Source organism: Amphiprion ocellaris, chromosome 15 (assembly GCF_022539595.1).
Source record: "Amphiprion ocellaris isolate individual 3 ecotype Okinawa chromosome 15, ASM2253959v1, whole genome shotgun sequence".
NCBI classification, from domain to species: Eukaryota; Metazoa; Chordata; class Actinopteri; family Pomacentridae; genus Amphiprion; species Amphiprion ocellaris.
In genome coordinates, this window is record NC_072780.1 from 6,663,743 (window position 1) to 6,676,860 (window position 13,118).

The 13,118-nt window shown below is 38.0% G+C and overlaps 1 protein-coding gene across 2 annotated transcripts in view; it reads left to right on the forward strand.

Moving 5' to 3' along the window:
• Positions 1–13,118, forward strand: part of csmd3b (CUB and Sushi multiple domains 3b) — a 349,486-nt gene that overhangs the window by 113,119 nt on the left and 223,249 nt on the right. The window lies entirely within an intron of this gene.

Sequence of the window (13,118 nt, forward strand, 5' to 3'; positions counted from 1 at the left end):
GGTAGAGAGAGGAAAGCATGGGCAGACATGAGCAAAAAAGGTGAGCACACTGAAAGCGCTATAATGTAGAGGAACAGAAACAGAGGTACTTCATGGTGGTTTCTATGACACTGAAGCCAGACGGTTTGCCACTCAAACGTGCTCCTTATAGGATCATATTATTCAACTTCAGCTAAGACAGACAAATGTTCTGTTCTTGACACCAGCGGTCTTTGTAAACACTTCAAACACAATTATTATTCAGTATGGCCTGTAATTACCCTTGTTGTATTTGCTTGTTGCAAAAACATTTTAAAAGGGAAAACATGTAGAAGCTTCTTTCATGAGCGGAGAAGGAGAACCGAGGTGGAAGTTGGACTATTGCAACAGCAGCACCTTTTGCCCTCTTCCTTTAGGGCCTGAGTATGCAGCAGCATGGTGCCATATTCACAGATGAAAGAAGAGATATGAAAAGTTGAAGTGATGAGTAAAATTAGAACTCACTATGCAACACCATATCCTGTGTGCATTAAAGATTTCAGATCAGATTTAGATTAGAAAAACTTTGATGTCCTCAACAAGGCTGTTAGTTCCGGAGCGTAAAACAAAAGAGCATAAAACTGTTCACCCAAGGCACACACATGACACCCAAACAAACAACGAAATGATTTAGCACACAATTATGTAGTTCGTATTTACTGAGCAGATTCTTGACATATAAACAGCTTACAGCATGACTTCAATGTGTTATTCACATGGTTTAATCATGTGCATGATCCCGTATGGCACTTTAAAGCCTACAGAGATTGACTAAGTAGATAATATGCATTAAATATGACGTAGACATGATTTCACACAGGTAAGATAAAAACATTAGAATCATTCAGTTGCAATGCATGAATTAAAGTTGCAGACATAAGAAGATGGTATATGAAATGCAGTCACAGTAATGCAGATTTCATTTAGCAGTAATGTGTTCTGTTGCAATTAAAAAAAATATTAAGAGGTGTAAACTGGAACATTTTTAATCAGATTTACACTTTTCTGCGTATGAGTCAGTCGGGTCATCTGGTGGCTGAGTTTTTCATACCACACTGGCAACAATGCAGAAAACAAATCAGTAATTCAAGACCTTATTTACAGATCTTATAGGGAATGTTCTCTCTGAAAAAAATGCTAGAATGAATGTAGCCTTTCATACTACAGCAGCTATTCTCATTGATAAGTCCCTTAAATGGGGAAGTTGGTGATAAATTATAGTAAAAAATAAAATTATAGCTTTAATGAAAGATGAATTCCATTTGTCTGCTACACTGTCACGGGTTTGTGGAAACCGGTAATGGTTAACGTTATTTGTAACTTACCTTTTTATGTTTTTGACTATCATATGCATGTTAGCACGTGTGACTGAGTATTTTAGATGATTGGGTTGTTGGTCTGTTTGCCTTTATGCAGAGTTTATTTATGAGTGTGTTCATATATAAATTGCAATACCGAAATTAAGATTTTTGCCATGTGTAATATTCTTATCGTATCCATACAACGACTTGGAGTATTTATGATAAAGTCTGTATAATAATTGTCCAATATTCCCAGGATTCCATGCTTGGCTAAAAGTCTTTAACACACCAACTGAGTCTCATTCCTGGGTGAGGTGGAACAGTTGTTTCTTTATTTTTTTTTTCTTTTCCTGCTGAGAAAGATCAAGTAGATTTAAATTACAGCAGTGAATTTGCTGAAAAACAGACGATAATTTCAACTCCAATTGTTGGAAAATAGGTGAAAAATGACATACATCACTGATACGTGATAAAAATCACCCAGCAGTGCAGCAGATATCAACATGAGCCCTCTTCCCCTCACCTATGCACTGTGCACCCTGGCCTTGGCACCACAATACCCAACAGAAGGTGTAAATGTCTGTTAGGAAACACCATTCCTTGCACTTGCTGTTCAAATTCACGTTCAAATTCAAAAACTGCAGGCTTCTGTGCATGTATTAACTCCTTCTCCTAAACTAAAACAGTGGTCCCAAAATGAGAGCCTCCTGAAATGTCTTCAGTTTCCAAAATATTTCCTCTATCCCAATGTCTAAAACTCAAACTGGCCCTCACTAATGTAGATTTTTAAATACAACGATCTAACATTCAGACAGTGCTAGTAACAACTGTTGGCTGTTTAAATGCTGCACTTCTTGATTGCCTGTGTGTGAGTCTTTGGGTATCCCTCTTTGGACATTTGTTCTTGTTTGTATGTAGGTTGGTTAGCTGGTGGGTGTTCATGTTGTTGATGTGTGTCTGGTGTGCTGCATAATGAAAACAATATCACTGATCGCTGAAGTGTCTGGGTTTAAGTCTTCACACATGCTGTGTCTGTGTGTGTCTGTGTGTGTCAGTGTGTGTGTGTGTCGCTGCCACTTGTATGTTGAAGCAGTTGTCCCAGATTTATTCTCTGGCAGAAATTTCTAATTGCTACTTGGCCCATGTTCATCCTGTGTGATTCTGTGTGTGTGTGTGTGTGTGTGTGTGTGTGTGTGTGTGTGTGTGTGTGTGTGTGTGTGTGTGTGTGTGTGTGTGTGTGTGTGTGTGTGTGTGTGTGTGTGTGTGTGTGTGTGTGTGTGTGTGTGACATGGAAAGAGTTTGAGAGCATCCAGGGGACTTATCTGAAGAGCGCCTGCTGCTGATACATTCAGCCGTTTGACTTAGTGTGTGTAGCAGAGGGCGGAGGCAGAAAATCAGACCACGCTTGGCATCAGCAAAAATTCAACACTATGCTGATGATTTCTCCATTTTCTGTCTGTATGCAGCTTCTCACACTGTCCATAACACATAGCTATGCACTGAATTCATGCAACAAGAAGGAGATTTTGCTCAGAAAGAATTATCCGCTTTGGTTGTGGACATTTTTGGCATTTTTGGCAGTCTATGTAGTCGTTCTGCCTGATCTCTTACTGGAGCCATTTCAGATTTGAGTTTTGGGCAGGTGTACATCAATGAATAAATAAATATATATAATATATATATATATATATATATATAATATATATATATATATATATATATATATATATATATATATATATATATATATATATATATATATATATATATACTCACCTCACCATCATTATTTGTGGAAGTGTTGATTGTTTACATTGACAGTTCCTATTTTTTAGTAAAATGCTGAAAAATTTGAACTATTTTGAATAAGAACGTTAGAAATCACAATTTCTAAACATTACCTAAACAAATCAAACTGCTGTCTTTTTACTTTGATGAACATTTTATTGTTTTGCAGAGGAGTGAATATAATTGATTTCTAATAATCTTAGGGAAGCATGTGTCATATTCACTCAGTATTGCCATCACTTTCTTGTATTCTACGAAAAGTTAGTTTATCCGTTTGCAAATCCCCTGAAAATCTTAAAGACAGGATTGAAAAAGAAGTGTTGGTAATGCAAATATGTTCTCTGGACATCTGATGAGGAAGCCTCCTGGATATCTCACTGAACAGGTATTCCAGACCTCAAACTAAGATTTCACCCTGGGGCAGCCCCAGAAGATGCCTCAGGGCTTTTTATCCCACCTGGCCTGGGAATTCCTTGGGATTCTTCCATTAGGAGCACAGGAAAAGCTGCAGGATGTAAAGGGGATAGGAGGTCTGGTTGACCTGTTGCTACTGTGCCTCGTGGAAAAATAGATGAATGTAACTGAGTGAATGGGCAGACGGATAGAGATTAACATCCTGTGACAAAAACAGTGGTGCATCCATCCATCAGCTGCACCTGCTTTATTCTGTAGAGGGTGCAGGGGACGGAAGCATATTCCAGCTGACACAGGAAGAGAGGCGGGGTTCACCCTGCACAGGTTGCCGGTCCATCACAGACCTAACGCAAAGAGACAGACAACCGTGCACGCTTACACTTACACCTTCCGCCAATTTAGAATCACCTAATGACCTAACATGCACGATTTTAATCTGTAGAAGGAAGCTGAAGCACCAGGACTAAACCCCTCCAAGCACAGAGGGACATCCAGACTCCTTATAGAAACCCCAAGCTGACCAGCAGCTACTTAAAGTATGCATGCCATCCACATTTTAATTTAGAAAGCATGTTAATTAATTGATTGCTTTATATAAAAGAATAATTCAAATGGCAGGGCCAAGGTACAATAATGCAGCTGTATGCTCTCCAGTCTGTCTGCTCAGTGGGATGCACTTTGATGTGACTGTTGGACTCCTCAAACATTTCTTTCTCTTCCTCTGAAGACTGTCAGGTCATTACTAATTCAGGCACCGGCACATACCATAGTGTGTATATGTGCATGTGTGAGAGAACACAGAGCAAAAGACAGTGATGTATTATTTAGTATGGTGTCGGAGGCAGTTTGATATTGTGCTGATGAGATGGAATCACAGATTATTACAGCACTTAGACGCACATGCGCACACACATAGACACTCATGCAGATAGCATATACTGTTCATTCTGAGAATGATCGGTGTTTAAGAATTATTGTTCCTGTTCTTACTTCTCGGTCATCTTTTCGTCTTCTGTTGATCAACTTTTTGCTTGTTCATCTCTGATCTTATTTTTTCATTTTTGTGTTTTTGTTTAGGTTTTACTGCTGTCGGCTGAGAAAGATGGTTGATATTTAGTGAGTTAGCGCATTTAGGGAGTTAACATTGTGCTAACATTATGTTAGTGTTCAATTTACCATACTTCTTGCTCCCAGTCCAAGTGTGCACAGGACTCTCAAGAGTAGTGTTGATCCCATTTGTTTAATACCCATTTGAAAGCCAGAAGCAGATTGTATATACAGTCATGGAAAAAATGATTAGACCACCCTTGTTTCCTTCAATTTCTTGTTCATTTTAATGCCTGGCACCACTAAAGTTACATTTGTTTGGACTAATATAATGATAACAACAAAAATAGCTCATGAGAGTTTAACTTAAGGGCTGATATCTAGACATTTTCCATAATTTTCTTGATAATAGCAAAAATCACTTAAGTTCTTAGGCCAATATAACTGTGGCATTGTACTGCCAAAAACAGTGCTTTTAGGCAACAGATGAGTGTGTGGTCATCTGGTGGGGTAGAAAGACGTTTCCTGCTGTGATCAGCTAGCAATTTGGTAGAACCATGTTGGGCTTGTTTTTTTCTTGAACGGCTGTCTTGGAGATCTTCAGTTTTTTCGCTACCTGCCTCTCACTCATGCCAGTTTCCAGCAGTGCCAAGATGGCTGGCTTTGCTTCTAATAATTTTTTTGTTTTTGGTATTATGTGAGAGCTGACAACTTCTAAGTTGTGCTACGGCTTGAATGTAAGCAGGAAACCACTCTAAAACTTTGCATGTGCAGTGCTGCTTATGACATGAAATGACCTCTTATATATCCTGGGAATACACTGAGGCTGAAGCATGTCAAATAGGACATAAAATATTCTGTAAGCAGCTGCATTTTTTGTCATGTTCATTGTATTCTTCAGATAATACACCTTTAATGTTACCAGGCATGAAAATGAACAAGAAATTAAAGAAAACAAGTGTGTTCTAATAATTTTTTCCATGACTACAAAATGGAGAGCTAGCAATCCATGGGGAGATATGGACTGAATTCCACTAAAAGTCTATTTAATTAGAATAACATGTACTCTACATTCATTTACCCCACATTTTAGGAAAAGCAAAGTCACTTGCAAACAAACCCAAAAAAAAAAAAACAAACAAAAAAAAGATAAGGTAAACAGAATAACAAGAATGAGGCTGAAAACACTGCATTTCAAATCTGTTCTCTTCTATTCTGTTCCAGTGTTTACAATTACTGCTGCCTTTTGGCTTTTCAGCAAAATTCAAAGTTTCAAATGAAAAATATGGCAATCTTGAGATTAGTGCAGATCTAAAGATCAAAGTTTGACCCAATTCTGAGAACTGTCACTTTTTTCATCCTGCTGGGGTTTGCCCACCTGTTTGTGCTATGATCCGCTAATTTACTCGTATGAAAGCATCTTGATTTAAAAGCACAGCTGTTGATTTCATATAGTGTAGCATTTATAGCACATTACAATTACATGTTGTTGCAAAACTGAACGGGCATGAAGGAATCAGCACTTATTTGTACTATGGAGACACATTATGCAATACAAGACTGAAATGAGTCAAATGTGAGTACGCTTTCATACAATATACATTTAGACACATCTATGTGTCCAGAGGCATGGGCATGTGCAGAGAAATATAGACACATATAGACATGGACATACGGTACACACAGAACAGGGACTGAAGAACATGTTCTCCATCGTGGAACATGCTGCCATGTGACTAACAAGTCAGCAGAGATTTCTTTCGACTCCCCTCATCCCCAACCTTTCCTCACTGCTGTTTTTCTCTCCTGCACTCACACCATCCCCCCTGCTTGTTTTTCTCCTGAGTTATAACACTAATACACTACTTTTACCTCCATTTACACTTACCAGAGAGAGTTTACATAGTGCCTCAAGAGAAGGCATAAACAAAGAGTAATAAAATATAGAGGAGGGAGATAAAAAGGAGAACACATTTCATGGAAAATGGCTAAATGTGCAAAAAGAAAATTTTGTGCTAAATAAAAACAGAACCGGTAGATTTCCACACAGTCTAACAAACACAAATTATCAAACAAGTCAGACAGTGATTTTATTTCATGGGATGACCTAAATTCCTTCAGAAAGAGATCTGGTTGCAGTTGCTTATTCTGAAGTAGTGGAAATATAAATTTCAAAGTTGCACTCATTCCAGTGAAACAAGATAAAAGGGTGGTTTTGGATGGTTGGAAAGGAGTAGTTTATTTCATACTTTTTGAATATTTTTTTTTAAAAACAAAAACACAGAAGTTGCTGGCAGCTGGTTAAACATTTTGGGAGCTCTCGCTGGCCAGATGTCAGTGTCCTCGATGGACCCGTTTCCATCTGGGCATTTATCCATCGGTTCCACATAACATCAAGCAGAGTGCTGCTCACTCACAGAGGTCGGCAGCTAATCCAGTGACCTTCTGGTTGTTTGCTCATATTCTGAACTCACTCCACTTTCATCGTGACATACGACTGATCGTTTTGAATTTCTTGGAAAGAACTGGTCAAGATACCTTTTTGAAAGACTTGTGTCTCATCATGGCATGACGGCCAAACATACAAGAGGTGTCATAGTGTACATAATGCAGTTGGAGGGTTAGGGTGTGGACATTTTCCATGTCACGTGGCACTGTCAGATTTGAGGGTGACATTAGAGACAGGACAACAAAAATGCAAAACACGAAGGTGCTGTGGTGTAAAGATTAGGTATAGAAGATGACATTTTGAACAGATTTTTGTTACAAAGTAAAAATCATTGCCGAATGTTGTCAAATTTTCTCTTCACACTCCTCTTCATTTGAAATGTTGTTAAGAGTTGCAGATGCCTAGAAAATAGGGAGAAGAAGTTAGTCACTATAACCAAGAAAGGACAAGTATTACAGAAGAGAGACTGAGAGCAGTTATCTGTGAAGTCATTGCTCCCTCTGGCTCCCTACAGCATGTAGTCAGTCACCACTCTGGTCCTCTGGTTAATGCAGATGCATCAAGGAAGTGCAAAGTTTTATTCAGAACAATGTTTGATTGCTTTTTTTAAATTAGAATTCAAAAAACGTGAATATCCTTGATTGAGATATATTTACTTTTTTTTAATCTCTTGCACCAACAGTATTTCAGTGTTGATAACAGTTTGCCAGTCATAGCAGCAAACACAAGCCAGAACCACTCAGTTCTCACTTTTGATGTGTTTGATCAGGCTCCTTGATGCTTTGCCACTGAAACTAGCTCCTCAGAGAAAATGCTTTATGAAATGTGAAATTTCAATGATTGGGCCACTGATGGGCAAAGTTCCTGTAAATAACTGAACACTGGCAAATCACAGTAAATCTCAGTCAGAGAAGCGTTTGCATTCATATTTAGAGGCAGCCATTGTTTCTGGGGCTCTTTGATCCCTTATCAGCAGTTGATTGATTGATTTTGACTCCAGTCTCTTTAACTTGAACACGATCTGAGTGCAAAAGTCAAGTTTGTGTGTGTGTCTGTGTGTGTGTGTCACTGAGGGTGCGCATCAATGGCGTATATAGCACAAGTGTGATTGGTGTTTGTGTTTTTGTGTGGTTGTGTGTCTGCGCGTGCATGCTCATGTGATCGAGGTTCTGGCGGTGGCTGCTGTGATCTTTATCAAAGAGACCTGAGGGGACTGACAATATCCACTTCTATCTATCATACCTCCATCTGCCCGTCTCCTTTCTTTCTCACTTTCCCGCATTCAGTCTTTCTCTCCTTCACTCAATTAAATTTGATTCACTGAATCCAGATCAGTTAATGGGAAGGAGAAGGTGACCCTAATGGTGGGGGTTGATTCAAGGAACTACACTTTGACAAGGTCTTGAACATGGTACTAGATATAAATATAAATATTTATGTACAGTAGTAACTCACATAATGCAAAATATTCCAAACAGTTGTTGCAGTTTATGCAAATCAGTTCTAAGAATTATCTGCTGTTAACCACCCAGCCAAACTGAGTGAAAAAAACAGCAAGCAGCTGTATAAAATGAAGTTTCAGAATTGTGAAAGTGCTGACTGACAGCTTTCTCACCAGCCCAAATTAACCTTCTTGACTATGAAAACAGATCTGAGTTTGTTTTAATTAAACTACACTATCACAAACACACACAGTAGATACTGATTATTTGTTTTCACTTAGAGGCCATGGACTGCGTTACCTACCATAATAAACTAAGCATCAAGGGCAACTTCCTGTCATTGGTGAGAATGTGCTGTCGACATTGATGCCAGATGTTGGTGGGACTGTTGGTTCAGCCCTGTCCACCAGTCAGCGGATTATCTATGAATCCACTGTTTTCTCTGATAAAATTTGTCAAATTATGTGGGAATGAAATGTGCTTCACATGCTTTTGGGAATTTTTTTCCGACATTTATATATATATATATATATATATATATATATATATATATATATATATATATATATATATATATATATATATATATATATATATATATATGAAGTTTTGAATCTGTTACAGTTGTTGAATGTATAATTCAGTTGAAAATTTTTTTGTTTGTTTATGAAGGATTTGTTGATATATTTACATGCATGAATTCACAGAATTTTATGAAAGAGAAAATATGGAAGACAACCAAAGCATGTTGAAAGTAGATGGTAATGTAGTTCTTGCATTTGTGATTCGAATCACAGGGGTTATAACTCTGAAATACAGATTCTAGTGGAAACAAAGCAACATATTCTGTACACAGTGTTTCATCTCAACTATCTGCTTTTGTTTCTCTTTCTTACTTTACATATGTATCTCTACAGGCTGTACACAGCTCAAGACGCAGATTTAGCAATCGCAATACACACAGTAGATGGCTTAACATGCGAGTGTGCCTTCACGTACGTATACACAACTGTGGCTCAGTTCATACATTTAAAATGAGAGGGGATATGTCAGTTCTGCCCCTGGAGAAAAGCGGTGTTACAATTCTATTCTGAGTTTTATATATGTGTGCGTGTGGATGCTTGTGTGTCTGGATATAATGTATATGCATGTATCTTATTCCCATGTGAATATAGCAGACAAGTGTATGGGATTTGAGAGGAGATGGAAGAGGAGCATAGAATATGTAAGGAGGAAAGAAAAACGATGAGCGGGAGAGAAGGAGAGGAAATTGAAGAAATGGAAGAAAAAGAGTGTAAAGGAAAAAAGGAGGAGAAAAAAATGAGAAAAGCAAATCTGTGCTGAGAGAGCAGAAGAGAAAGAAAGAAGGAAAGACGGAATAGGATATGATACAAGCTCCCTGTAATAATGTAATGTGCTCCATGCTTTCTAGTTGAACAGCAGAAATCAATGCTGTCTTGTAGGTAGAGGTGTGTGTGTGTGTGTGTGTTTGTACGTGTGTGTGTTCATTATGTACAGTGTGAATGCAGGTCCTCACTGTTCCAACTGCTGCAAGGTCAGCTTCAACACAGGGACATCAATCAAAACCATCACACGCATACACACTTATACACACCTACACACACACAGTGTCGCCGAAAGTAAAGAACATATTGCATGAAAGTGAATTTTGAAGGAAAATATGGGCGTTTTTAAATCCAACAGAATTCAGAGTTCAGTATGAAGTTTGGTTTTGGAGTTGTGGTTCAGTACATTTGGTGCAGAAGAGAAAACAAAACAAAGCATGGCTGTTTTTTCTATTTGTTTTCAAAAAATCTAAATCTTCAAAAGTGCCTAATTTTCTATTATTCTTACTGTTAAGACACTCAAATGCTGCATTATTGTCAATACGGAATGACTCTGAGCTGTTTACTCCATGTATAAGATAAACAAAATAATGTCCATGAAGAAAAGTGCAATAAATTTATAATCAACTTGCATTAAACCTTAAATGAAAACGTCACCGGACAAAAGCAACCCGGGGCTTGATGCGCTCATCGTCTGCTTCACATGGTGGGCAGTCGTTGACCCATACAGTAAGAGCAGAGAATTTGCAATTTCTGACCACGCAGGAAGACCAATTAAAACTCAAACCCAGCATGTAGTATGAATAGTGTAGCTGTTTGATAGAATTGGCACAGTTTCTGCCCAGCTAACGCTGGCATCATGCTACCGGAGCTGATAGGAAACAACTGGTACACTGCCAAAACATTCCAGGGCTTCCATGTATCATAACACTCCTACTGTCTACCTGTATTTAACTTCTGCTGATTGCTTACATGGACAGAAGATTGAAACACGCTGAACATTTTCAGAATTAAAAATGCCAGAAAATTCTATATTAGTGTTTCTATTTTTCTAACTATTTTCTTATCTATAAATTAACTCTCATGCAGCATTTGCAACCCGGTGGAGACTTAAATAAGTGACAAATTATCAGCGAAACCAGAAGCCCGTTGTCATCACTTGGGCATATTCATATATCTTATCAAACAAGCTGTCTCAATTTGCTCTTTTAAATATTTTATAGTATTTTACTGTCAGATGTGTTTTGCTTGCTCCCACTTTAAAGAAACTAACTTATCAATGCAAAAAACACAAAGTTTTAAGTGCAAACACATGTATTTAGCATGATCTCATAGTGAATTATTTTGTTAATGACAAACTACAACCCAGTTGGAAGTAGACCAGCTACAAAAACTGAGTGTTTTAGTATTTTCCTGAAGTGGGACTCCTCAAGGTTACCTGCCATTGTCAAAAGCAAGTGACATTAGCTTATTATCTGAATCATTGTATATAATTATATAATGGTATGGTACAAAATAGCTGCCAAAACTCCCAGTGTCAAGTCTTCAACGGCTGTCCACACAATGTATCAATTTGATGTCTGGATAATGTAATTACAGCAAATGGCTGCCAAACGCCTCAGTTTCTGGCGAGGCAGGATGCTGGTGCTTCACATCCCAAAAGTCCAGCAAATGACAAATTAATGTGATACCTGGATGGTTGTATTTATATTAATAAGCTGCCAAATGTTTTATCGGCTGAAAAAGAGGATAGGTGTCTAACCGCAGAGATTGTCCAAAAAAACAGTCATTAGTGTGCTAACTGAATAACGCAATTAAAGTCTAAAGTCTTTCAGTGCCTACATTGGCAAGATAGGAGTTTGACACTAAAAGATGCCCAGCAAATGATATATTGACCTCATATCTGAATGATATTAAACACCTTTATGATGGAATTATAGGGAATAGCTGCCAAAGCCCTCAGTGCCAGGACAGCATAGAAATTACACCAAATGATATATTGATTTGATATTCAGGTCTGTCAGACAACCACTAGCCACCTGACTAAAATATAGGCTATCCTAGTCATAGTTAATATCAGCGTGTGTGTAGATGTGGGCTTTTGTGCTGCAGAAGTGTGTATGTGTGTTTGTGTGCCTGAGAGTGTGTGTTGATAATAATATGGCCACTTGGCCGATGTCGGTCCATTATTCAGCTTTATATCAGCCAACCAATCAAACGGCCTCCTTTCAGGGTCTCCACCTCGGCCCATCCAATCAGCTCCTCCTGCCAAGCAAGAAGGAATGTCACCTGATTTGCATAACCAGAAAATGATCAGGGTCATGCTGACATAGCACTTCTTGAGTCTATGAGTAAAGCAGCACTCCGACGCAGCATTTAGACAAAACCTGTCAGCCAGTCAAATAGGTTTCTCACTAAAAATGTCAGTGTCTGATAAAATGTGATCAGGTGCATTAACAGAATGATGCCAGAATGGTCTCAAACCTCTCTGAGCTGCCTCTTATCAGTACATTTCATAGTTTAAAGGCACTCCTTGGGTTTTTTTTCCTCAATATTAAATCATCTGATTAACTGTTAATATGACTATCAGCACTGTATTCTCTGTGCTCAACTTTCTATCAGCAGATTTAGTTTTCACTGCTTTTAACATCCCAGCTGCTGTGAGGAAGGAGAACAGCAGTGTAGCTGCACACAGTACAGTCACACAACAATAGTGTTTTTGTTCGAGAATGTCTGAGTCATTGGATTCAGTTTTTCGTTCTAAAATTGTATTCACTGCTTTTAATATCTTAACTACCGTTTCTTAAGAGGTGGAACAGCAGCACAGCAGTGCAAAGGACAGTAACATTACACTACTAGTTTTATTGGAGGACATCTGAGTCATTGGATTTAGTTTTTTTTTCCATTTGAAAATTCATGACTGAACATTTGATGCATTTGTTTTATGTCGCTTTGTGAAGTCTTCACAATGAAAATGTCAGTGCAAGCAGTTATAACTGCACTACTGACCATCCTAACTAATATGGAGTTCCTCATTAGACTGTTTGGTAGTTTAGTCTGTTTTAATGAATGAGGATTCCTGCTAACAGATAATACAAAGGCTTACTGACAGTAGTCAACATCAGACAATCACTTCTTATGATGTTGCTGTTTGACTTGATGTGATTAATCTCCTGTCAATAAAATCTTTATACCTATGGGTTTTTTTTTGATAGTTGAATTGATAAAAGGTGCTACTTTGTTTAAAAGAGAACAAGCACTCTAAAACACAGACTGTATATTATCTATATACACTACCAGTAAAAAGTTTTAG